This window comes from Ranitomeya variabilis, chromosome 4 (assembly GCF_051348905.1).
Source record: "Ranitomeya variabilis isolate aRanVar5 chromosome 4, aRanVar5.hap1, whole genome shotgun sequence".
NCBI lineage: Eukaryota > Metazoa > Chordata > Amphibia > Anura > Dendrobatidae > Ranitomeya > Ranitomeya variabilis.
In genome coordinates, this window is record NC_135235.1 from 129928790 (window position 1) to 129956142 (window position 27353).

Here is a 27353-nt window from a genome sequence, read left to right on the forward strand (position 1 = left end):
GGAAGCAGCACGGATCCATTCCCTGCAGCCATTTTCTCTTGCAGGCAGCAGAGCTGCAGTGATTGCTCCCTGCCCACCGCACATGAGGGAAATCCGGCCAGGGCCCCCCCGGGGCCTTGGAGCCAGATAAACTGGACAGATTGCCCTCATTATTAGCTGCATTGCAGGGTACCCCCAGAGCCTCCGGGCTCCGGAGCAGACGCACTGGTTGAACCGGCGGTATGTCCGCCCATGTCTCTTACCATGCTATTAGTTTCTCCCCTTGGCCTGTTTGTTTAATCTGTCTGGTCCTGAGCAGCTGGCCATGAAGGAGTATATTGCCGAGTGTCTCCGTAAGGGGCATATCTGCCCTTCTGTTTTTCCTGTGGCAGCTGGCTTTTTCTTTGTAAAGAAAAAAGATGGTAGTTTGCGTCCTTGCCTCGACTTTCGGGAACTCAACAAAATCACTGTGAGAAACATGTGCCCACTCCCTCTCATTCCTGACTTGTGTAACCAATTGTCTGGGGCCAAATGGTTTTCTAAGTTGGATTTGTGAGGAGCCTATAATTTGATAAGGGTTCAAGAGGGAGATGAGTGGAAGACAGCATGTCTCACCTCAGTATGTCTTTTTAAGAATCTGGTTATGCCCTTTGGGCTAACAAATGAACCCGCCATTTTTCAAAATTTTATTAATGTTGTGTTTGCTGATCTGATCAGTTGCTTTGTGGTTATTTACCTTAACAACATTTTGGTTTACTCCCCTGACAGTCAAGCCCATTTACAACATTTGCGTACTGTCCTTCAGAGACTCAGGGAAAACCAACTTTTTGCAAAATTGGAAAAATGTTCATTTTTTGTACAGGAGTTATCATTTTTGGGTTTGATTGTTTCCAATGAGGGGTTTCACATGGATCCCAAGAAGGTGCAGGCTACTAGTGATTGGGTTCAGCCCCGTGACTTGAAGGGTTTGCAATGCTTCTTGGGGTTTGCAAACTATTATCAAAGGTTCATCAAGAGTTTTTCGCAGATAGTTAAGCCTTTTACTGATCTCACGTTAAAGGGTGCAGATGTAAAGAACTGGTCAATATCCGCCGTAGAATCTTATTTGGCGTTGAAAAAGTGTTTTATGACCGCCCCGGTATTGGTTCAACCGAATCCATCTGAACCCTTTGTGGTGGAGGTTGACATTTCCAAGGTGGGGGTGGGGGCAGTGTTGTCTCAGAGACCTGCCACTCTGACTAACCTCAAACCATGTGACTTCTTTTCTAAGAAGTTCTCTTCAGCAGAGAGAAATTATGATGTGAGCAATAGAAAACTTCTTGTGGTCAAGTTGGCTTTTGAAGAATGGAGGCATTTTTTGAAGGGGGCGGTTCATTCTATTACTGTTGTCACTGATCATAAAAACTTAGTTTACATCAAATCTGCTAAAAGACTGACCCCAGGTAAGCCCATTGGTTGCCTTTTTTTTTCTCGGTTTCAATTTTCCTTTACTTTCACCGGAATCAAAAATTTTTAAGGCTGATGCATTATCCCGTAGCTTTGATCCAGTGTCCCCTCCCAAACGTCCATCCTCCATTCTTCAACCTGGGGTGGTTGTGGCCTATATCTCATCTGTGTTGGTGAGAGAGATTTTTGAGGCCCAGTCTCTTGCTCACAGTTCAAAGCCAATTGACAGATTGTTTGTCCCGGAGCAATTTCGTCTTAGACTCTTTCGAGAGTTCCATGAGTCTGTGTTAAGTGCCCATCTGGGGATTTCAGCCACCCGGGAGACCATGACAAGGGATTTTTGGTGACCCTCGCTGGTTACTGATGTCAAAAAATTTGTGTCAGCATGTGGGGTTTGTGCAGGTTCTAAGCTCTCATAGCCGGCCGGCTGGGGAATTGGTGCCTCTACCAGTTCCTTATAGACTCATCTGTTCTTGGATTTTATCACCAATTTCCCTTCCAGTGGTAACACTGTTGTGTGGGTGGTGGTGGACAGATTTTCGAAACAAGCCCATTTTGTACCTTTATCTGCGTTGTCTTCAGCAGAAACCTTGTCCAGGCTTTTTTGTGCAACATGTGGTCCGTCTGCATGGTATGCCGATGAATGTAGTGTCTGACAGAGGTGTGTAGTTTGTGGCCAAGTTCTGGAGGGCATTTTGTAAAAAAATTGGACATCACATTGTCCTTTTCTTCTGCCTATCACCCTGAGAGTAAAGGGCAGACCGAACACACTAATCAGTCCCTGGAGCAAATTCTGCGGTTTTTGGCCTCCACCAGGCAGGATGATTGATGTGATGTTTTGCCTTTGGATGAGTTTGCTTTCAACAGTCGTGTGAGTCAGTCCACTGCTATGTTCCCCTTCCTTGTGAACTATGGGTTTAATCCTCATTTTGGGGAGTTTTCACACTTGGACTCTGGGTGTCCTGGGGCTGAGGGTACTGTGCAGCGTTTGAAGGTCCTGTGGGCTGAGGTTCATCATAACATCTCCAAGGTTCAGGGGAGGTAAAAGTTTTTTTGCTGACAAGAAAAGGTGTCGGGTCCTAAGTTCCAGTTTGGAGAGAAGGTGTGGTTGTCCACTTGTAATATAAGGCTCAAAGTTCCCTCTGCCAAGTTGGGTCCGAAATTCATTGGCCTGTAAGTTGCGTCTCCCAGCTCCGTTAAAAATTTCTGATGTGTTCCACAAGTCCCTGTTGAAACCCTTGGAAACTGTTAGAGGAAAGCTGTTTGTCCACTGTTCCCCTAGTATTGATGGAGGGTCACATGGATTACGAGATGGGACGTATTGTAGATTCCCGGTGGGTGCGCCGTACTTTGCAGTATTTGGTACACTGGAAGAGGTATAGTCCAGAGGATCGGTAATGGGTCCTGGCCCATTCTGTACATGCTGACCGTCTTGTCTGGGCATTTCATGCCAGGCATCCTGAGAAGCCTGGGGGTCCAGCAGCCTGGGATTTCTTTGGCAGTAATTCTAGGATTAATTTATGTGGCCTCTCTTTAGGTTGGGGAGGGCTATATTTACCCGCCCCTGTGCTTTGCCTGTTGTCAGTTATACATCCGATCTCGGCTGAGCAGCTGACCCCGTGAATACCTGTGTGTATTGCTTATTCCTGTTTGCATGCTTGTGTATGACCCGGACTGTCCCCCATTTTTGCATTTGGCTCCTGATTCGGTACTTCTCGTGATGCTCCTGGTTTTGATCTCTGCTTTAATCCCTGACTTCCTGCTCGTTAGTCGTTCTGCTACCTCGTGTCTTTCTCTGGCTTCTGACCCTTGCTTGTCTCTTATCACACTATTAGTCTCTCCCCTTGGCTACCGTGCTGTCCTCTGATCTGATCTTGGCTCGCCGGACACTTCTTTCAGCTTCCCCGGCTCCTGTCATCATCCCTGGAAGTTCAGGACCTAGCCCTGCCTCCAACTACTCCCACGGTGGTCACGTGCTGCAGGTCCTGTTCACCTGCAGCCATGCTCACAACAGCATCTCATGTCACAGCAGGAGTTTCTGGCTTTCCCATCACGTCTCCGGACACTCATACAGTCTCAGGGGGTAAGTCTGTTACGGTGCCCGTCACAACTGTGACTTTGTTACTCTCACAGCAAAATATGTAAGAGAGTAACAACTTCAGAGCAACTCGTTCGCTGTGTGGCTTTTCTCCCCAAGATTTCAAGCATGGATTTGGAGAGGGTGTAAGAGATTAAAAACATTCCCCAATGGGCTGTGAAACTTGTGCATTTTTAATGCGGTGCAGGGCGGTAAACGGCAAGGTGCTCATCTGTTACGCCCAGGCACGATACATGAAAGTAGGGGTCCTGACTGGGTGTGTGGACTTGTGTTGTGTGGGACGATATGCCCTTTCAGGCTTCATGTTACCAATGACATTGGCAGGCCAGGACCAGATGTTGAAGAATTCAATGATGGAGATCACCCATCAAAAATAAACCTTTTACTCAATGATAATTTTGTGGGAATAATATAGAGTAGATGGCGTTCCTTTCTCTTTACTTGTTTATTCTTTATCCCCACTGTTCCTCTCTACTATGCTTCTCCCCCGGCAGAAGGCACACAAGCTGAAACGGTCGTGGCACCGCAGGTCTGAGGTAATTATGGTTTACTATTATTCTTTAGTTACCCCCCCAGCTCCCACTTTCTTTTGGTGACACTGGTGACTTTCTTTTAGTGACTTCTTTTAGTGGCTCTAATTCATTCTTTATTGGCATAATATGATAATGATGTTTTGGCGTGGGTATTGGATTTACTATATAACTCTTTGCCTCTGATCTGTGGTTTCACTATTGGTAGTTTTCATTGTCTTATCATCCCACAACATTGTAATAGATATAACTTTTTAACAATAAGTTGTTTAATAAAAATTCTTTATAATACTTTTTGGTCCTTTATGCGCAATCTTTTCTCTATATTATTATTATTATTCATTTTTATAGCGCCATTTATTTTATGGCTCTTTACATGTGAACGGAGCAAATATAGACAAGTACAATAAACATGAGTAAAACAAGGCACACACAAGTACAGGAGGAGAGAGGACCCTGCCCGTGAGGGCTCACAGTCTATAGGGGATGGGCGAGGATGCACTAGGTGAGGGTAGAGCTGGTCATGCGGCGGTTCAGTAGACTGGGGATCACTGCAGGTTGTAGGCTTGTCGGAAGAGGTGGGTCTTCAGGTTCCTTTTGAAGGTTTCCGTGGTAGGTGAGAGCCTGATGTGTTGGGGTAGAGAGTTCCAGAGTATAGGGGAAGCACGGGAGAATTCTTGGATGCGGTTGTGAGAGGAAGAGATGAGAGAGGAGTAGAGAAGGAGATCATGAGATGATCGAAGGGTGCGTGTAGGTAGGTAACGGGAGACCATGTCACAGGTGTATGGAGGAGTCAGATTGTGAATGGCTTTGTATGTCATTGTTAGTGTTTTGAACTGTAGCCTCTGGGCAATAGGAAGCCAGTGAAGGGCCTGGCAGAGAGGAGAGGCTGGGGAGTAACGGGGAGACAGGTGGATTAGTCGGGCAGCAGAGTTAAGGATGGATTGGAGTGGTGCCAGAGTGCTAGAGGGGAGGCCAGAGAGTAGGAGGTTGCAGTAGTCGAGGCGGGAGATGATAAGGGCATGTACTAGTGTTTTTGTGGTTTCATGGTCAAGGAATGTACGGATCCGGGAAATGTTTTTGAGTATGGGTTATTGATTTCCTTGCACTGGATTTTCTTTAATTAAATCCCTGTATGGGCACAGGTGTTCATATTTGTTCAACACTGTGCATTGTTGTCTACAATTGTTTCTACCAGTTAGCAAGAGTCCTATTCTCAACGAGCGGCTTTGTGTCTTCTTTACCCTCAAAGAAACTAGGTAGCCAATATGGCCAGTACTTAGCTTCTCTGTTACTGATGCTCTGGAACTCCAGACTGGGGCACACTCTTTGTCTCTCATACTCTGTCCTGTCTTGGCCCATTACCTCTCTGAATTATAAACTCAAGGCCGTACTCCCAGGACCAATCTCCGAATGATCACTCTGCTTTTTGGTCAATTCTCTCCTTCTCTCCACTAGGATCTCGTTATCCTCTGTCACGGTCTCCTCTCACATTAGAGACACCCAAAACCACAGAGTTCTGCTGACTGATCAGACCTTAGGTCTACTTTTCATGCACAATGGCCCTATCTGACGTTCTGACAGGAAACTATCTCTGTCCTTTCATCTTCTTAGCCACCATCACTTTGGATTAGTCCAAATCATAATTCTTACTGTCCCTACTGTTGGACAGAGCACAATGTCAACACTATCAACTCACGTCACAGTTCACATGTCATAATAAAATGTTACATTTGTTCTTTAATGGGGGAACATGGGCAGTATGCCCATCTCCTTAAATATTATCCCTGGCCATAGTTGCTGCTCCAGGTATCTATATTGCAAAGAGTCCAGAGAGCGGACTACATTCCTCTTCACACTATAACAGATAGCAGGCGCCTCTTTCTGTGAGAAATAATGGTGGTTGGGTAACTTCCAGTGAGGCTGAGAGCACACCATCATTTCTCGAAAGACAGAAGAATCCACTAGCTGTTAAGGCAGTGATTACACCACCATTGACTTGAAAAGTTGCAAGTTTACTTGAAAAACCAGTGGATCACTGGGAGCATATGTTTTTTTCTCATCAAACATGTGAGAATGGATATTTTCCATTGTAACAGAGAAGGAGGAAGGGGCCACACATAGTATGACACACAGTAGAGCAAGATAATAATAATAATGGTGGCAATGATGACACCAACCAAGTACTACTAAAGGGTGTGACTTGACTGACAGGAAGATGAACGCGGTGAGAAGGGGAGGAGGGCAATTTGAGGCTTGCTCAGATTGCTAGCCGATTTGACTTTTGTAAAATGAGCAGGTGATGTTGTTTCATGTGCTGATAGATAGAGATCCGCAGTTCCTAGTCGAGACGTCAATGGATTTTTTTCCACTTACAGATCCTGCAGAGTGCTGAAGTATCATCTGCCAGCAACTTGCAGAAGATCTCACACACACGAGAACCCCACATGTAAGACTTGCCACCACCACGACTAGACCTTTCAGGCAATGTTGGACCTCCTACACAAACAGATTGTGCAGCTAATTTAACCCAGGAATATCTTTTTGATGCAGGTCACCTGTACTATGTATCGCCGATTCCAGCAACTATCTCCTCTAATAACCTTACCTACTTGTCAGCCCTGTCGGGTTCACAGGTTTTGTCCAACACATAATTATCCATATCTGTACAGGTCCTTCTCAAAAAATTAGCATATAGTGTTAAATTTCATTATTTACCATAATGTAATGATTACAATTAAACTTTCATATATTATAGATTCATTATCCACCAACTGAAATTTGTCAGGTCTTTTATTGTTTTAATACTGATGATTTTGGCATACAACTCCTGATAACCCAAAAAACCTGTCTCAATAAATTAGCATATTTCACCCGACCAATCAAATAAAAGTGTTTTTTAATACCAAACAAAAAAACCATCCAATAATAATGTTCAGTTATGCACTCAATACTTGGTCGGGAATCCTTTGGCAGAAATGACTGCTTCAATGCGGCGTGGCATGGAGGCAATCAGCCTGTGACACTGCTGAGATGTTATGGAGGCCCAGGATGCTTCAATAGCGGCCTTAAGCTCATCCTGAGTGTTGGGTCTTGCGTCTCTCAACTTTCTCTTCACAATATCCCACAGATTCTCTATGGGGTTCAGGTCAGGAGAGTTGGCAGGCCAATTGAGCACAGTAATACCATGGTCAGTAAACCATTTACCAGTGGTTTTGGCACTGTGAGCAGGTGCCAGGTCGTGCTGAAAAATGAAATCTTCATCTCCATAAAGCATTTCAGCCGATGGAAGCATGAAATGCTCCAAAATCTCCTGATAGCTAGCTGCATTGACCCTGCCCTTGATGAAACACAGTGGACCAACACCAGCAGCTGACATGGCACCCCACACCATCACTGACTGTGGGTACTTGACACTGGACTTCAGGCATTTTGGCATTTCCTTCTCCCCAGTCTTCCTCCAGACTCTGGCACCTTGATTTCCGAATGACATGCAAAATTTGCTTTCATCAGAAAAAAGTACTTGGGACCACTTAGCAACAGTCCAGTGCTGCTTCTCTGTAGCCCAGGTCAGGCGCTTCTGCCGCTGTTTATGGTTCAAAAGTGGCTTTACCTGGGGAATGCGGCACCTGTAGCCCATTTCCTGCACACGCCTGTGCACGGTGGCTCTGGATGTTTCCACACCAGACTCAGTCCACTGCTTCCTCAGGTTCCCCAAGGTCTGGAATCAGTCCTTCTCCACAATCTTCCTCAGGGTCCGGTCACCTCTTCTCGTTGTACAGCGTTTTCTGCCACATTGTTTCCTTCCAACAGACTTACCATTGAGGTGCCTTGATACAGCACTCTGGGAACAGCCTATTTGTTGAGAAATTTCTTTCTGGGTCTTACCCTCTTGCTTGAGGGTGTCAATGATGGCCTTCTTGACATCTGTCAGGTCGCTAGTCTTACCCATGATGGGGGTTTTGAGTAATGAACCAGGCAGGGAGTTTTTAAAAGCCTCAGGTATCTTTTGCATGTGTTTAGAGTTAATTAGTTGATTCAGAAGATTAGGGTAATAGGTCATTTAGAGAACCTTTTCTTGATATGCTAATTTATTGAGACAGGTTTTTTGGGTTATCAGGAGTTGTATGCCAAAATCATCAGTATTAAAACAATAAAAGACCTGACAAATTTCAGTTGGTGGATAATGAATCTATAATATACCGTATTTTCCGGATTATAAGGCGCACCGGATTATAAGGCGCACTTTCTATGAGCGCCTCATAAGCAATTTTGTTTCATATATAAGGCGCACTGGATTATAAGGCGCAGCACATTACCGTTAAATAAACCATTGCTCAGACTGCAAGTCAAGATTTATTACACTTTTTAACAATAACTTGAAACTGGTTCAGCTGTAATTGCAAATCAAAACGTTTACCGTACTTTTTCAGTTCATTCCTCCACCAGAAATCCATCAAATCCGTCATCTTCAGTGTCGGAGTTGAACAGTTGGGCGATTTCGGAATCAAGCATGGGGTCCTCCTCTTCATTATCCGAGTCGGTCTCGCTGCTGCTGCTAGGCTCTTCAGTGGTGATTCCAGCCTTCCTGAAAGCTCGGATGACACTGGAGACTGATACATTCTTCCAGGCATCCACGATCCACTGGCACATAGTGGCATAACTCGCACGGCGTTGCCTCCCTGTGTTGGTGAATGTGTGGTCACCTTCTGTCATCCAATGCTCCCATGCAGCTCGCAATTTAACTTTAAATGACCTGTTGATGCTGATATCTAGCGGCTGGAGCACTTTGGTTAATCCACCAGGGATGACAGCAAGCTCCGAATTAGTTTTCTTCACTTGGGCTTTGACAGTATCGGTCACGTGGGCGCGCATCGAGTCACAGACCAATAGGGATGGGGATTTGTGAAAAAAGCCACCCGGTCTCTTGACGTAGACCTCCCTCAGCCACTCACTCATCTTCTCCTCATCCATCCAGCCCTTTGGGTTAGCCTTAATGATGACACCAGCAGGAAAATTTTCTTTAGGCAAAGTCTTCCTCTTGAAAATTACCATGGGTGGTAGTTTCTGGCCATTAGCCTGACAAGCGAGAACTACAGTGAAAGATGACTTCTCATTTCCTGTGGTACGTATAGATATTGTACTGGTCCCTGTTTTCTCAACAGTACGGTTTACGGGGATATCGAAAGTGAGGGGAACCTCATCCATGTTAATAATGTGTTCTGGCTGGATATTCTTTTCATTTATCTTGGTTATGCAGTAGGTGCGGAAAATGGCCAGCTTCTCTTCATAATCCTTTGGTAATTGCTGGCACACAGTAGTTCTGGTGCGAATGGAGAGATGACGCCTTTTCATGAAACGAAAGCACCATGAAGGACCTCCTCGAAAGTCCTTGATCTCCATGTCACGTGCTAAAGCAGTGGCTTTGAGTCGAATAGAGACAGTGGAGACGCTTCTACCTGCGTTTCTCTGTTCCATAACCCACTGTTCTATTTTGTCCTCCAACTGTGGCCACCTTGCTTTGTTTCCTCGGAAACACAGTTTGGTCTTCTTTACTTGGCGGAGGGCATCTTCTTGTTTTCTCCACTTACGCACCATGGATTCATTAATGTTGAATTCTCTTGCAGCTGCCCTATTTCCATGCTCTACTGCATAACTTATAGCTTTAAGCTTGAAACCTGCATCATAAGCATGTCTCTTAACAGGAGGCATTTTTTGGGGTAGTGGATATAGTTAACGCTAAAGCACAGATATATTGCAAGGATCCTGCGCACAGAGCTGTAAGTATCACAGCAACCCTGCACGCCGGTCACATCCACCCTGCGGCCAAAGCTCTTCCGCCCCACCTGCTGTATAGGAACGTCACGGGACCCCTGCACGCCAGCCTCATCAACTCTGCAGCGTGTCTGCTGCACGGGGCTTCAGGAAGATGGCCGCGGGATGCCGCGCGTGCGCAGAAGAGATCGCGGCGGCCATCTTCCCAAAGCCGAGATGCAAACTCGGCTTTGGAAAGATGGCCGCCGCGATCTCTTGTGCGCACGCGCGGCATCCCGCGGCCATCTTCCTGAAGCCCCGTGCAGCAGACACGCTGCAGAGCACTCTTCTGCGCACGCGCGGCCCCAGGAAGATGGCCGCCCCCACCGATGAAAGGGATGACAGCGCAGATCGCGCGCTGTGTCTTCACGTGGGCGCAGGGAATTCGGAACTTGGACATGCGCACACCACTACGCCACCAACGGAAAGCTGGGGAAGAAAAGAGCGCTGTGAACACACCCATCTGACCAGACCAGCCTGATTGACAGGCGAAAACAGCGACTTTGGTAATGTATTTCTCAGCATAGGTGGGGAATCAGGGTACACTACATACACTATAGTAACGCACAGCGCAGGCCCTATTTAACAGTATTTATAGCTCAATCTGAAAAAACGGGGTGACAGGTTCCCTTTAATACTGTTGGAGCTAGATTGTGCTGTGGAACCAGGTGCCAATTAGGGGCGTAATATAAGCGTGCACTTTATTTGTACTTTCACTTTCACTTCGGGCCCGCAGCCAGTTGGTCTTATATATACCAATAGTGGTGGTGCTGTGGTATGCCGCCGCCGACCCCTGCCGCCCACGATAGAGGTAAAGGATCCTGTATGAACCTCTCTCTTGGTTCATATATAAGGCGCACTGGATTATAAGGCGCACTTTCTATTTCTGAGAAATTCTCAACATTTTATGTGCGCCTTATAATCCGGAAAATACGGTATGAAAGTTTTATTGTAATCATTACATTATGGTAAATAATGAAATTTAACACTATATGCTAATTTTTTGAGAAGGACCTGTACATGACAAGTGTCTCTCTGTGTGAAATGCCCAATGCTCCTTGCCCTCCACCTTGTTACAACCTTAATATGTGCCCTAGCTCAGAGTAATTGCTGCAACGCACTATGGGGAAGCTTGTGTGGAAGTGCCTGATGCCATTAGCATGCTGACTAACTCATCAGCACTATGTGAATTGGCAGCAGGCTTTTTCTTTTGTTTTTGGCAATCCTTGCTAATCGAATTACATAGTGTTTGATATCAGATGGCAATTTTTAGGAAATTCAATTTGAATTTGATCCTCTGCTTATCTCTACTCACACGTTAGCCTGACTTTATTTTGTCAGTACAATTTTATATCAATCTGTAGTAGCCAATGGCCTTAAGCTAAAAATAAATTGTAAATTGATTTATTAAAAATTGGTGTATTTAGCTGTAAAAATTGGTTACTCTGGCTTAGAGATTAATATAATAAATTAAACACCTGACTTTAAGGTGTATATCTGCTCCGAAAGGTGATATAGGGCTAATAATGAGCATCTTATTTAAGGACGTGTGGTATTACCAAATGTATATAACTTGTATTGTCCAATTTCTTCTTTTATGACCAGTTTGAATGGAGTGAGGTTCAAGCATGTACACTACTGTTATGGGACTGACGTAGATATCTGGGAGCAACACTCAGCTATCTTCATAAGTTCCATAAACGATGAAAAGAGAGGCAGTACGCATGCTTGATCCTCACTCCAGTCTAACTGGGAGATCAGGACTCAAATTGTTGTGAATGTTGTGTTTCCGAGGGCTCGAACACTTACCATCTATCCTGTGGATAGGTGATAAGTTGCGATCTTGGGACATTGCTTTTAAGTCACTTAGCCGTTCAGAACTTTTGCAGTAATTGAAATCCAGTAAATAGGTACACTGACATCATATAATTTTTCTTTGCTCACTTCTTATTCTTATACCATTTTATAAATCCCCCAGAGAATAAAATATTATATGCTGATTTACGTCACAGTATAAACTAAGACTTCATGGACCTCAGGACTGCTGAGACCCACCTTTTTTTTCCTTTCCTCTTCTGTGCTCTTGCCATCTGAGATCCCCCTTACTTCTTTTACTATTAATAAACTCCAGGATGCCACTGCAAGCAACATCCAAGAGTCAAATATACTGCACTTTGCATCAGCACTTTGTGCTGTGCAGACACCCCAGTACACACGTCCTTCTTACTGCTGCTCCTCTCTCCCATACAGAACCCCAAGAAACCAAGAAAAAAATCAGACAAGAGAAGGACATTCAGATCACGACAGCTATAAAAGGAGACCGCTACATTGGCCTATCAATTTCTCATACAAGGTATGGATTATTCTGACTTTTAAGACGATGTCCGCTATTTGGGCACAGGTAACAAATTCTATAAAATATTAGAAATCGTAATTCATTTTGCTTTACTATAACATAGTAATAGAATAATTAATTTTATTTATAAGTCATGAAATGTTTGTACTGTAATTGAAGATGTCTGCATGGGAATACTGCTGAGACAGCAGGGCTAACCTCCCGAGAACTAGATGAATATAGACTGCAGCCAAATGCTCTATGGGTAACGTAAGAACCCTTCAGAGATTTTTACTAGGCTGGCTCCCTCCTCTGTACCTTAGAACTTTGGAAACTTCTTGTACCTTCACAGCTTGGAGTCGATGCCAAAAATATCCAGATATTTACAACACAAAAATTTTTCGATTTGCACACTGAGTTGTCTGGAAAATTAGCACGTATCTGGTTAACTTTGAAAAGTTACATTTGTAAGAACTTATATCATCCAAGGTCAAGAAGAAGATAATAAGTCAAGGAGTTAAAAATGTATCTCCATTTCCAAAAGTATTTATTTTAATTTAAATTGTTTTTCCTGAAAAAGGCATGTGTCTATAGTTAAGGGTGATTATTCTTTAAGTCCTTGCTAATTTTGGATTTTTTAATTATTCAGCTTTATCTCATAGGTAAATTGGCCTTCCCCTACACTAGTAACAATGTAACATTTAACATGAGTCTTTTTATGGCCACACAGCTCACATTTAGGCAGGATAATATTACTGGCTTCCCTTGAGGTCTTGGCAGGGTAGTTAGTGTTAGGTATTGGTCAAGCAGTCCTTGACACTTTCTTGTCACAGCATTAATATAACATACTTAAACATGTATGACATTTAAAGAATCAGCTTTATTTGAACGAGTCTTCTATTACCCATTTGGGTATTTTTTTGTACTGTCACAGATTTGATACAATTATATCATAATGATATAAAATTTTCTTTTTTCCATTTACTCCACAACATGTGACTTTCCAAATGTCTTCAAATTTACCTTTGTGATATCGGCTGTTTAGATTCTTTCACATGAAACTGTGATGTTCTTTAATGCAGTAATAAAACATGTCAAACATCAAGGCAAGCTCAGCTGAGGTTTCTTGTGACATTTTAAGCTAGGTGTGTGCCAGGCATGACGTATATATAGTCGTGAGCTGATCTAAAATACCCTGCATGTTTGCCTCTCTTAAAGTCACTGGGGAAGACTTACTTAGACAGGTGTTTTATATGCCATAAAACTGATGAGTGGTAAAGTAAGATGAACCATATTTATTAAGGTGCCATCTTTTTAATGAATATACAACTGTAGTTCTCTGTGTGCCAGGATATACACCTGCTTTATTATTCTATGTTATTATAGTACTTTTTTTTAGAATGTGGCCTGTATCAGCCTTTACTTTTGAAAAGTAAAGGGGAGAAAGTTGTACAGTTTGCATAATAATGATGTTTGCCAAAATGGGTGACTTTTTACTTTATACATTTCTCCCACTGTTTTAAGATCTGTAAAAGGTTTGTACAGTGAAATATACTGTAGATGAAAATAAATAATGAAACATTTTAGCAATTTTATTTAGTCTACAGGGAGTCCATTCGAGGTGCGCCAGGCATTGCTTCAGGGAATAGATTTTAGCTTTTTAAATAGTACAATGTTTTTTTAAATATTGATTTTAGTATATTCTATCATGGGAAGTGCTTAATATAGATTAATATTGCGTGTTCTTAAAAAGTGTTTGTTTTAAATTAGTTTATTTTTTATTTCTGCAGTTTTCATATGCAGATGTTAATGGAATAGTTTGTGTAATTGGGTGGCAAATCTTTGACACACGCATCTGTTCTTCATGTTTTTCATGCACGTTTCAGTTAAAGAATGTCCACTCATTGGTCAGTTTAGTCTGGCATGTTGATGGAGGTACCATTTATACAAATCATCCGATGTGCGATCTTTATCCAATGTAAATGGGTAACCGAAGATTGAACTGTTAGTTCAAGGGACAACAACTGAATCTATTGTAGTTGTGCTGACTGATCGGTAAAGAAAGTAATGTGTACTTTTAAGCTTTGTTTCTATCATAAACACTATTTATTTTTGATGACAGTATATCTTTTCAGAATAAGTTTAAAGACTTTGCTAAAGGGTCCCCTACACGAAAAAATCCTTGATAGTCTTAAGGCTGAGTCACACATAACGATATCGTTAACGATATCGTTGCAACGTCACGCTTTTGGTGACGTAGCAATGATCCCGCTAACAATCTCGTTATGTGTGACAGCGACCAACGATCAGGCCCCTGCTGGGAGATCGTTGGTCGATGGGAATGATCAGGACCATTTTTTGGTCGCTGATCACCCGCTGTCATCGCTGGATCGGCGTGTGTGACGCTGATCCAGCGACGTATTCACTTGTAACCAGGGTAAATATCGGGTTACTAAGCGCAGGGCCGCGCTTAGTAACCTGATATTTACCCCTGGTTACCATTGTAAAAGTAAAAAAAAAAACACTACATACTCACATTCTGATGTCTGTCACGTCCCCCGGCGTCCACAGGGTTAAAACTGCTTTCGGCAGGAGCGCTGTTAATGCACGCGCTGCTGCCGAGAGCTTCCCTGCACTGACTGTGTCAGCGCCGGCCGTAAAGCAGAGCACAGCGGTGACATCACCGCTGTTACTGCCGGCGCTGACACATTCAATGCAGGGAAGCTCTCGGCAGCAGCGCGTGCATTAACAGCGCTCCTGCCGAAAGCAGTTTTAACCCTGTGGATGCCGGGGGGACGTGACAGACATCAGAATGTGAGTATGTACTGTTTTTTTTACTTTTACAATGGTAACCAGGGTAAATATCGGGTTACTAAGCGCGGCCCTGCACTTAGTAACCCGATGTTTACCCTGGTTATCCGGGTGCTGCAGGGGGACTTCGGCATCGTTGAAGACAGTTTCAACGATGCCGAAGTTGTTCCCCTGATCGTTGGTCGCTGGAGAGAGCTGTCTGTGTGACAGCTCCCCAGCGACCACACAACGACTTACCAACGATCACGGCCAGGTCGTATCGCTGGTCGTGATCATTGGTAAGTCATTTAGTGTAAAGGTACCTTTAGGCCTGGATATGCCACTGATTTCAAATGAAGATATACAGACGTTTTTCCATATATTACCCCACCAGATTCCATATAATACCTCTGTAACATAGTGTGCTTCAGTTATGCCATATGGCTCTATAGCAGGTGTGCACAACAATTTTGGTTCAAGGGCAACATTGCCATACTGAACCAATCCCAAGGGACACACATTTTTTTTAAAGGGGTAGTTACATGAATACATCACCAGAACCAAACATTGAGTATTTGAGAAGGATTTGGAGACTTTCTGCTAAAAAAAATCAGTGTGAACACATGCTAGCTTAAACTGAGTTTCTCGGAGCATAAACTCACCAAATCCTCCTCATAATCTCAAATCTCAAAAGTTTTGACACTTTTTAAGTTTTAACATAGCCATGAACCATGCTGTGGATTGGATTGCTACATGTATACAAGATCACAACACTGTTAGCTCATGAGTGCAGCGCCAGAGCCACCATTAGTACATGAATGCAGCATTAAAACCACCATCATTACATGAATAGAAAACAACAAAGAATGGAGTTCCATACAATATAGTAAAATCAATTACAAACTATTTTATTGCAAAAATAAATTCCAAATATCACACAAAATACATACAAGGTAAAAAGAGACACTAGTAAAAAGCACATAAGTCCCAGGCATAAAGATAAATATTCATAGTATATCACCATGGTATTAATAAGCAGCACCAATCCTATATGCAGTGAAATATGGTGTAAGCCCCATATATTATCACAGGCTTTATTCATATAATCGTATAGTACAAATCACCATACAATCAAACTGCACAGTTGATAGTAAAGTTTCCATACTGACAACGTGTCACCCACATGGGCAGGAAACAAAAAAGAGAGAAAGTACATACAAGGTGCCTTAGTTAGCAAGATTTCTTACCCATGATGAGAGTAACCAACTGCTTGGGACCCCAGATAAACCCCCTAACGCGCGTTTCGCGTAGGCTTTCTTTCTTTATCCAGGGTCCCAGGCAGTTGGTTACTCTCATCATGGGTAAGAAATCTTGCTAACTAAGGCACCTTGTATGTACGATCTCTCTTTTTTGTTTCCTGCCCATGTGGGTGACACGTTGTCAGTATGGAAACTTTACTATCAACTGTGCAGTTTGATTGTATGGTGATTTGTACTATACGATTATATGAATAAAGCCTGTGATAATATATGGGGCTTACACCATATTTCACTGCATATAGGATTGGTGCTGCTTAATACCATGGTGATACTATGAATATTTATCTTTATGCCTGGGACTTATGTGCTTTTTACTAGGGTCTCTTTTTTCCTTGTATGTATTTTGTGTGATATTTGGAATTTATTTTTGCAATAAAATAGTTTGTAATTGATTTTACTATATTGTATGGAACTCCATTCTTTGTTGTTTTCTAAATTGTATTGGGAGTATACTTTTAATGTCTTATCATTTACATGGGTGAAATTGGATATTCACTAGAATTTAGATATTTGTCATATGGGACTCATGTTATCTCTGTGAGTTTTTTTGTATCATTACATGAATGCAGCACCAAAACTACTATCAGTACATGAATGTAGCATCAGAACCACCATCAGTACATGAATGCAACGTCACATCCACTGTCAATGCACGAATGCAGCACCAGAAATACCATCAGCATATGAATGCAATGCAATACCAGAAACGCTAGCAGAAATTAAATGCAGCAGCGGAACCACCATCAGTACATGAATGCAGCACCAGAAACACCTTTGGTACATGAATTCGCAAAAGAATCTCCATCAGTACATGAATGCAGTGCCAAGCTTAGTACAGTGATCAATTTTAATGTCAGGTCAGACCAATATACATTTGTAGAACATGAACCTGCAATTCCCAGTATGTCCTTAATAATGGTAAGGAGATGCTGGGAATTGTTGTCAGCAGCTACCATGCAAACCATACAGGAACCACAGCACTGATGAGACGTAGTCAGTAGGGTTGAGCGACTTTCATTTTTTTAAGATCGAGTCGGGTTTTGTGAAACCCGACTTTGTCCAGAGTCGAGTCGAGTGCAGTTGGCCGATTATCGCTAAAAGTCGGGGATCGACCGAAACACGAAACCCAATGCAAGTCAATGGGGAAGCATAGTCGGCAGTGAGTGGAGGCAAGGAAAACACCTACAGTGCCCATTTTAATGCCAAAAACATCCATTCTTGTTTCTGAAGCTTGTCAATCTTAATTAACTTTATAATAATAGTTGTTCAATGGAACTTGGGGGTCATTTGGCAAATTTGTGGAGGGTAGGGCTGGTTCAAGGTTTTAGTGGGCCCAGGAATCGTGGACTACGTCACGGCGGTGGAGCAGGGAGAGGAAAGTATTTCAACGTTGCAAGTGCTGTGATCCTGAGCAAGCAGGGGGGCACACTTGTTCGCATTGGCACTGGCACAGGGCCCCTCAAAGTACAGCGGTGTGTTTGCACGGCGGGGGCGCCTCCCACCAGCAGCGACACTTTTGCATACTCTGAGGGGCCCTGTGCCAGTGACGTCGCCAACGAGTATGCCCCCTTCACCTGATGAAGGAACCTGCACTTTCATCTGCACCTTCCTCTTTATCCCTGTGTAAGGTGGTATAACATGCGGGAAGGGGAACCTTACTTTCAGCAGGGTCAGATTCTGGCTGTGTAGAGTGCAAGGGGAATGTAGTGGTCTAGGTCAATGTACCAGCAGACTCATCTAGCAGTGGCTGGGCAATGGGCAGGATGAGGAGGAAACAGATATAGGGCCAAAGAATAAAGTAGGCTAAATGCAGTTCAAAATTGGTAACAGGACAGGACTAAACAGGCGGCATTGCTTTGTTCAGTGGAGTAGCAAACCCAGGAGCAGCAGATACTGTTTTAAGGGCCCAACCACGCTAGTAGGCCAAATGCAGTTTAATATCTGATACTATAGGCCCAAAGCCAGAAGGTTGAAGCTCAGCTTTATTCAGTTGAGGAAAAACACCAGGGAGGGGCAGACACCGTTAGTAGGCCCTAACTACCAATTTTTAAAAACACAGCACTTAATGAGAGCCAGAAGGATGAAGCTCAGCTTTATTCAGTTGAGGACAAACACCAGGCAGGGGCAGACACCGTTAGTAGGCCGTAACCAAAGTTGAAGGCCAAATGCAGTTTAATATCTGATACTATAGGCCCAAAGCCAGAAGGTTGAAGCTCAGCTTTATTCAGTTGAGGAAAAACACCAGGCAGGGGCAGACACCGTTAGTAGGCCCTAACCACCAATTTTTGAAAACACAGCACTTAATGAGAGCCAGAAGGTTGAAGCTCAGCTTTATTCAGTTGAGGAAAAACACCAGGGAGGGGCAGACACCGTTAGTAGGCCCTAACCACCAATTTTTAAAATAACAGCACTTAATGAGAGCCAGAAGGTTGAAGCTCAGCTTTATTCAGTTGAGGAAAAACACCCGGGAGGGGCAGACACCGTTAGTAGGCCCTAACCACCAATTTTTAAAAACACAGCACTTAATGAGAGCCAGAAGGTTGAAGCTCAGCTTTATTCAGTTGAGGGCAAACACCAGGGAGGGGCAGACACCGTTAGTAGGCCCTAACCACCAATTTTTAAAATAACAGCACTTAATGAGAGCCAGAAGGTTGAAGCTCAGCTTTATTCAGTTGAGGAAAAACACCAGGCAGGGGCAGACACCGTTAGTAGGCCCTAACCACCAATTTTTAAAAACACAGCACTTAATGAGAGCCAGAAGGATGAAGCTCAGCTTTATTCAGTTGAGGAAAAACACCAGGCAGGGGCAGACACCGTTAGTAGGCCGTAACCAAAGTTGAAGGCCAAATGCAGTTTAATATCTGATACTATAGGCCCAAAGCCAGAAGGTTGAAGCTCAGCTTTATTCAGTTGAGGAAAAACACCAGGCAGGGGCAGACACCGTTAGTAGGCCCTAACCACCAATTTTTGAAAACACAGCACTTAATGAGAGCCAGAAGGATGAAGCTCAGCTTTATTCAGTTGAGGACAAACACCAGGGAGGGGCAGACACCGTTAGTAGGCCCTAACCACCAATTTTTAAAAACACAGCACTTAATGAGAGCCAGAAGGTTGAAGCTCAGCTTTATTCAGTTGAGGAAAAACACCAGGGAGGGGCAGACACCGTTAGTAGGCCCTAACCACCAATTTTTAAAAACACAGCACTTAATGAGAGCCAGAAGGTTGAAGCTCAGCTTTATTCAGTTGAGGGCAAACACCAGGGAGGGGCAGACACCGTTAGTAGGCCCTAACCACCAATTTTTTAAAACACAGCACTTAATGAGAGCCAGAAGGTTGAAGCTCAGCTTTATTCAGTTGAGGAAAAACACCAGGGAGGGGCAGACACCGTTAGTAGGCCCTAACCACCAATTTTTAAAAACACAGCACTTAATGAGAGCCAGAAGGATGAAGCTCAGCTTTATTCAGTTGAGGACAAACACCAGGCAGGGGCAGACACCGTTAGTAGGCCGTAACCAAAGTTGAAGGCCAAATGCAGTTTAATATCTGATACTATAGGCCCAAAGTCAGAAGGTGGAAGCTCCGATTTAGACAGTGGAGGACAATTTGAATTAGGGACTGCAGACAGACTTAGTAGGCTGTCCCCTGTGGACCATGCATCCAACACATTAACCCATTGCGCCGTAATGGACACGTAATCTTCCGTGGCCATGCCTACAGGTCCATGCGTCTGTTGTCAGGTGCACCTTTGTACTCACAGATTGCCAGAGTGCATGGACAATGCGGTCTTCTACATGCTGGTGGAGGGTTGGGATGGCTTTTCTCGCAAAAGAAGTGTCGACTGGTTAGCTTGTAGCGTGGTACAGCGTAGTCCATCATGGCCTTATTAATAGTAAATAAAATATATAACTAGGCTCTATGAACTTTTAAATAGGTTCCAGGGGTACACGGGCAGCATTGGTGTGGTCAGTGGAGGAGTATTGCAAGTAGGGGCCGCAGACAGGCTCACAAAGGCCTAAAATAACAAACAGTAGGCAGTCATGGCAGATTTACATCGGTTACATGGATACACAGGCAGGCACTCCAGGCAGCATTGTGGTCAGTGGAGGAGTATTGCAAGTAGGGGCCGCAGACAGGCTATCAAAGGCCTAAAATAACAAACAATAAGCTCATGGCAGTTTTATATCGGTTACATGGATACACGGGCAGGCAGCATTGTGGTCAGTGGAGGAGTATTGCAAGTAGGGGCCGCAGACAGGCTCACAAAGGCCTAAAATAACAAACAGTAGGCAGTCATGGCAGTTTGAAATCGGTTACATGGATACACAGGCAGGCAGCATTGTGGTCAGTGGAGGAGTATTGCAAGTAGGGGCCGCAGACAGGCTCACAAAGGCCTAACATAACAAACAGTAGGCAGTCATGGCAGTTTTATATCGGTTACATGGATACACGGGCAGGCAGCATTGTGGTCAGTGGAGGAGTATTGCAAGTAGGGGCCGCAGACAGGCTCACAAAGGCCTAAAATAACAAACAGTAGGCAGTCATGGCAGTTTGAAATCGGTTACATGGATACACAGGCAGGCAGCATTGTGGTCAGTGGAGGAGTATTGCAAGTAGGGGCCGCAGACAGGCTCACAAAGGCCTAACATAACAAACAGTAGGCAGTCATGGCAGTTTTATATCGGTTACATGGATACACAGGCAGGCAGCATTGTGGTCAGTGGAGGAGTATTGCAAGTAGGGGCCGCAGACAGGCTCACAAAGGCCTAAAATAACAAACAGTAGGCAGTCATGGCAGATTTACATCGGTTACATGGATACACAGGCAGGCACTCCAGGCAGCATTGTGGTCAGTGGAGGAGTATTGCAAGCAGGGGCCGCAGACAGGCTATCAAAGGCCTAACATAACAAACAGTAGGCAGTCATGGCAGTTTTACATCGGTTACATGGATACACAGGCAGGCACTCCAGGCAGCATTGTGGTCAGTGGAGGAGTATTGCAAGTAGGGGCCGCAGACAGGCTCACAAAGGCCTAAAATAACAAACAGTAGGCAGTCATGGCAGTTTGAAATCAGTTACATGGATACACAGGCAGGCAGCATTGTGGTCAGTGGAGGAGTATTGCAAGTAGGGGCCGCAGACAGGCTCACAAAGGCCTAACATAACAAACAGTAGGCAGTCATGGCAGTTTTATATCGGTTACATGGATACACGGACAGGCAGCATTGTGGTCAGTGGAGGAGTATTGCAAGTAGGGGCCGCAGACAGGCTCACAAAGGCCTAAAATAACAAACAGTAGGCAGTCATGGCAGTTTGAAATCGGTTACATGGATACACAGGCAGGCAGCATTGTGGTCAGTGGAGGAGTATTGCAAGTAGGGGCCGCAGACAGGCTCACAAAGGCCTAACATAACAAACAGTAGGCAGTCATGGCAGTTTTATATCGGTTACATGGATACACAGGCAGGCAGCATTGTGGTCAGTGGAGGAGTATTGCAAGTAGGGGCCGCAGACAGGCTCACAAAGGCCTAAAATAACAAACAGTAGGCAGTCATGGCAGATTTACATCGGTTACATGGATACACAGGCAGGCACTCCAGGCAGCATTGTGGTCAGTGGAGGAGTATTGCAAGTAGGGGCCGCAGACAGGCTATCAAAGGCCTAAAATAACAAACAATAGGCTCATGGCAGTTTTATATCGGTTACATGGATACACGGGCAGGCAGCATTGTGGTCAGTGGAGGAGTATTGCAAGTAGGGTGTCATGTTCCCAATGGCAGGGAATTAAACACATAACACGGGCAAAAACAGGACGAGCTCTAGGGTGATGGAACCTGAGCTGACCGCGATCCTGAACCTCAACACTCAACTAACAGCAGCCGGGGAACGTTCCTGGGGGGACTCTAGACGTCTCGCGCCAGCCGGAGATCTAGCTACCCTTATCAGAAGAATCACAGACCTATCTTGCCTCCAGAGAAATATTCCCACAGAAATAGCAGCCCCCCACATATAATGACGGTGAAATGAGAGGAAGGCACAAACGTAGTTATGAAAACAGATTCAGCAAAATGAGGCCCGCTTAAGCTAGATAGCAGAGGATACAAAAGGTGAACTGCGCGGTCAGCTTAAAACCCTTCAAAATACCATCCTGAAATTACTTGAACTCATGTGCCAACTCATGGTACATGAGTGGTAATTTCAGCCCACTAGAGCAACCAGCAGCAGAGAATTACATATCTGCAAGCTGGACTAAAAACATGAAAGCAAACATGAAACAGGGAAATCCAGACTTAGCTTGTCTTGAAGGCCTAGGAGCAGGTAGCAAAGGTAACAGAGACACACTGATACATTGATAGCCGGCAAGGGAATGACAGGAAAGCCAGGTTAAATAGGAAACACCCAGCCTCTGATGGACAGGTGGAAACCAGAGACCGCAACCCACCAAAGTCACCCAGTACCAGTTGTAACCACCAGAGGGAGCCCAAAAACAGAATCCACAACAGTAGGGGCCGCAGACAGGCTCACAAAGGCCTAAAATAACAAACAGTAGGCAGTCATGGCAGTTTGAAATCGGTTACATGGATACACAGGCAGGCAGCATTGTGGTCAGTGGAGGAGTATTGCAAGTAGGGGCCGCAGACAGGCTCACAAAGGCCTAAAATAACCAACAATAGGCTCATGGCAGTTTTACATCGGTTACATGGATACACAGGTAGGCAGCATTGTGGTCAGTGGAGGAGTATTGCAAGGAGTGTCTGACACAGTTAGTACTCCAAAAAAATAAATAGATGTTAATGTCTCGCAAAACAACTATAAGTAAAAAAAGGGTGGCATGCTTAGGTACAGGGGTGAGCTCATCTGCAGAGTTTATGACAAAGTAATTTGGCATTAAATTAGTATTTACTGGTGTCAATATAGGACACTGACCCAGACTACTTTAACTAGCATCATAGATGCATACAAATTGGTATTGTTTGTCAGTGCCAGGCATTGAATGATGTCAGTGCATAGACTAAACATTGGTGGAGCTGTGCGAGATAATTTTGCACGTGGTACAGCACAGTTTGAGCTGGGGGGGGGAACTCTCTTGTGGCCGGCGGTACCGCCCCAGGGCCCCTCATGTTACAACGGTGTGTCTGACGTTGGGTGCGCACCACCACCGCCAGAGACACTACATTGTACTATGAGGGACCCAGTGGCAATGCCGTCGACCAAAAGCGGGCACACCCGCCTCTTCAGACAATCAGCACTGTAACGGGTGCTTGCGCCAAGTGGCGAGACAACGGCCCCGTGGGGGGATTTTTCCCATTGGGGGAGGTGTAAACATGTCGTATGCTGGACAAACAGCTGCTGCAAATTAACAGATTGGAACACTCAGTAAGACCAGTCCACAAGCAAGACCTTTTTATAGGAAAGCTAGGTGTCAGCCGGGAAAGGTGGGGCAAAATAATTTGAAATCCAGGAGTGGTTCATTTTAATGAAGGTGAGATCATCCACATTTTGGGTAGCCAGACGAGTCCTTTTTTCGGTTAATATTGAACCAGCAGCACTGAATACTCTTTCTGATAGCACACTAGCTGGCTGGGCAAGCAAGCTCCTGCAACGCATATTCTGCCAATTCAGGCCAGGTGTCTAATTTTGATGCCCAGTAATCAAATGGGAATGACGGTTGAGGGAGAACATCGATAAGGGAAGAAAAATAGTTAGTAACCATACTGGACAAATGTTGTCTCCTGTCACTTTGAATAGATGCTGCAGTACCTGTCCTGTCTGCGGTCATTGCGAAATCACTCCACAACCTGGTCAGAAAACCCCTCTGTCCAACGCCACTTCTGATCTGTGCACCCCTAACACCTCTGCCATGTAGCCCCCTGCAGCTTGTGTGAGAACCATCACCGGCGCTGTGTGCTGGGAATGCCTGAATCAAACGGTCTACAAGAGTAGCTTGTTTGGTTGCTAAGATTTGTTCGAGGTTCTCATGTGGCATAATATTTTGCAATTTGCCTTTATAGCGAGGGTCAAGGATGCAGGCCAACCAGTAATCGTCATCGCTCATCATTTTAGTAATGCGTGGGTCCTTTTTGAGGTTACTTAAGGCATAATCCGCCATGTGGGCCAAAGTTACTGTTGGCAAATCTGCGGTTGTGCTGGTTTGAGGGGCAGTTACAGGCAAATCTACGTCACTTGTCTCCCTTAAAAAAACAGAACCCGGCCTTGCAACGCCACTAATTTCTGTTGGCCCAGGAGAAGCTTCCTCATTAAAAAAGTACTCATCCCCATCATCCTCCTCGTCCTCCTCCTCTTTGCCCGCTACCGCGTCCTCTACACGGCCCTGACCAGACAATGGCTGACTATCATCAAGGCTTTCCTCTTCCTCGGCTGCAGACGCCTGCTCCTTTATGTGCGTCAAACTTTGCATCAGCAGACGCATTAGGGGGATGCTCATGCTTATTATGGCGTTGTCTGCACTAACCAGCCGTGTGCATTCCTCAAAACACTGAAGGACTTGACACAGGTCTTGTAGCTTCGACCACTGCACACCTGACAACTCCATGTCTGCCATCCAACTGCCTGCCCGTGTATGTGTATCCTCCCACAAAAACATAACAGCACGCCTCTGTTCGCACAGTCTCTGAAGCATGTGCAGTGTGGAGTTCCACCTTGTTGAAATGTCGATGATTAGGCGATGCTGGGGAAGGTTCACAGACCGCTGATAGTTCTGCATACGGCTGGAGTGTACGGGCGAACGGCGGATATGTGAGCAAAGTCTGCGCACTTTGAGGAGCAGGTCGGGTAACCCCGGATAACTTTTCAGGAAGCACTGCACCACCAGGTTTAAGGTGTGAGCCAGGCAAGGAATGTGTTTCAGTTGGGAAAGGGCTATGGCAGCCATGAAATTCCTTCCGTTATCACTCACAACCTTGCCTGCCTCAAGATGTACAGTGCCCAGCCATGACTGAGTTTCATTCTGCAAGAACTCGGACAGAACTTCCGCGGTGTGTCTGTTGTCGCCCAAACACTTCATTGCCAATACAGCCTGCTGACGCTTGCCACTAGCTGTCCCATAATGGCACACCTGGTGTGCAACAGTGGCAGCTGCGGATGGAGTGGATGTGCGACTGGGGTGTGTGGACGAGCTCTCGCTTCTGCATGAGGAGGAGGAAGAGGAGGAGGGGGGCGAATGCCTACAGCCAACTCTTTCCTTGACCGTGGACTAGGCAAAACTGTCCCAATATTGCTGTCCCCTGTGGACCCTGCATCCACCACATTCACCCAGTGTGCCGTGATGGACACGTAACGTCCCTGGCCATGCCTACTGGTCCATGCATCTGTTGTCAGGTGCACCTTTGTAGTCACAGACTGCCTGAGTGCATGGACGATGCGGTCTTTAACATGCTGTTGGAGGGCTGGGATGGCTTTTCTAGAAAAGAAGTGCCGACTGGGTAGCTCGTAGCGTGGTACAGCGTAGTCCATCAGCGCTTTGAAAGCTTCGCTTTCAACTAACCGGTAGGGCATCATCTCTAATGAGATTAGTCTAGCAATGTGGGCGTTCAAACCCTGTGTACGCGGATGCGAGGATGAGTACTTCCTTTTCCTAACAAGAGTCTCATGTAGGGTGAGCTGGACTGGAGAGCTGGAGATCGTGGAACTAGCGGTGGTGCCGGTGGACATGGGTGACTGAGAGAGGGTTGGAGATGGTATTCTTGCCGGTGCCCTACATGCAGTGTTTCCTACTACTAACCTGGTGATTCCCTGACTGCTTTGGCCTGGCGACGAAAGCTGCACAGATACTGCAGGTGGTGTGGGAAATGGTCGGCTTACAGGGAGGGAAGGGATGTAGCGTTGCTGACTAGCTTCATTGGCCGAGGGTGCTGCAACCTTTAGGGACGTTTGGTAGTTAGTCCAGGCTTGCAAATGCATGGTGGATAAATGTCTATGCATGCAACTTGTATTTAGACTTTTAAGATTCTGACCTCTGCTTAAGGTCGTTGAACATTTTTGACAGATGACTTTGCGCTGATCATTTGGATGTTGTTTAAAAAAATGCCAGACTGCACTCTTTCTACTATCGGATACCTTTTCAGGCATTGCAGACTGAGCTTCTTTAACTGGATGGCCACGCTGTCCTCCAACTGGTTTTGGTTTTGCCACGCGTTTTTGGCCAGATACGGGCCCGGTAGATGGAACCTGTTGTGATGTTGATGCCTGCTGCGGCTCCTCCTCCTCCGCTTCAGAACTACTGCCGCCTGCACCCTGTTCCCCCAATGGCTGCCAATCGGGGTCCACAACTGGGTCATCTATGACCTCCTCTTCTATGTCGTGTGCGATTTCGTCTGTGTCACCGTGTAAGCCGGCGGTATAGCGTCCGTGACGGGGCACCATAGTCTCCGCTGGGTTTGATTCTTCTCAGTACACTGTGAGGGCAATGTTCTGGTCTGAGTCAAAGGAACAGCATAGTAATCTGGCTGTGTCTGTGCATCTGTGCACTCCATGTCCGATTCAACTTCTAATGGACATGGCCTGTTAACTGTTTCACTGTCTAACCCAGGAACGGTATGTGTAAAGAGCTCCATGGAGTAACCCGTTGTGTCTCCTGACGCATCCTTCTCTCTTGTTCTGGGTGAAGAAGACAAGGAAGCGACTTGTCCCTGACCGGGAGCATCCACTGACGATGCACTGCTCTGACATTTGGCACTTTCCGAGGAGGAGGCGAAAGAGCTAGAGGCAGAGTCAGCAATGAAAGCCAATACTTGTTCCTGCTGCTCCGGCTTCAAAAGTGGTTTTTCTACTCCCAGAAAAGAGAGCGTTCGAGGCCTTGTGTAGCCAGACAAGGAACCTGGCTCAACAACTCGAGACTTAGGTGCTGTACTGCTTTTACCACGACCACCTGATGCTCCACCACCACTACCATCATTACCAGCTGACAATAACCGCCCACGGCCACGACCTCTTCCACTAGACTTCCTCATTGCTTGCAAAATGTAACCAAAGTAACACTATTTGTTACTGTAAAACAACTTATAAGGTGAACTCAAACTTCTGTA

At 45.2% G+C, this 27353-nt stretch overlaps 1 protein-coding gene and 1 long non-coding RNA gene across 2 annotated transcripts in view; both read left to right on the forward strand.

Moving 5' to 3' along the window:
* The first annotated feature begins 3352 nt into the window (after positions 1-3352).
* On the forward strand, positions 3353-6495 carry LOC143768510 (uncharacterized). Its single transcript, XR_013213908.1, has 3 exons — positions 3353-3508; positions 4018-4059; positions 6432-6495. It is a non-coding gene; the product is annotated as an uncharacterized LOC143768510 (long non-coding RNA).
* A 5538-nt stretch (positions 6496-12033) lies between these two features.
* MYOZ1 (myozenin 1) overlaps positions 12034-27353 on the forward strand; it is an 82843-nt gene continuing 67523 nt past the window's right edge. Inside the window, exon 1 of the mRNA XM_077259259.1 lies at positions 12034-12220. The gene's annotated coding sequence lies outside the window, so the exon portion shown is untranslated. The remainder of the gene's footprint in view (positions 12221-27353) is intronic.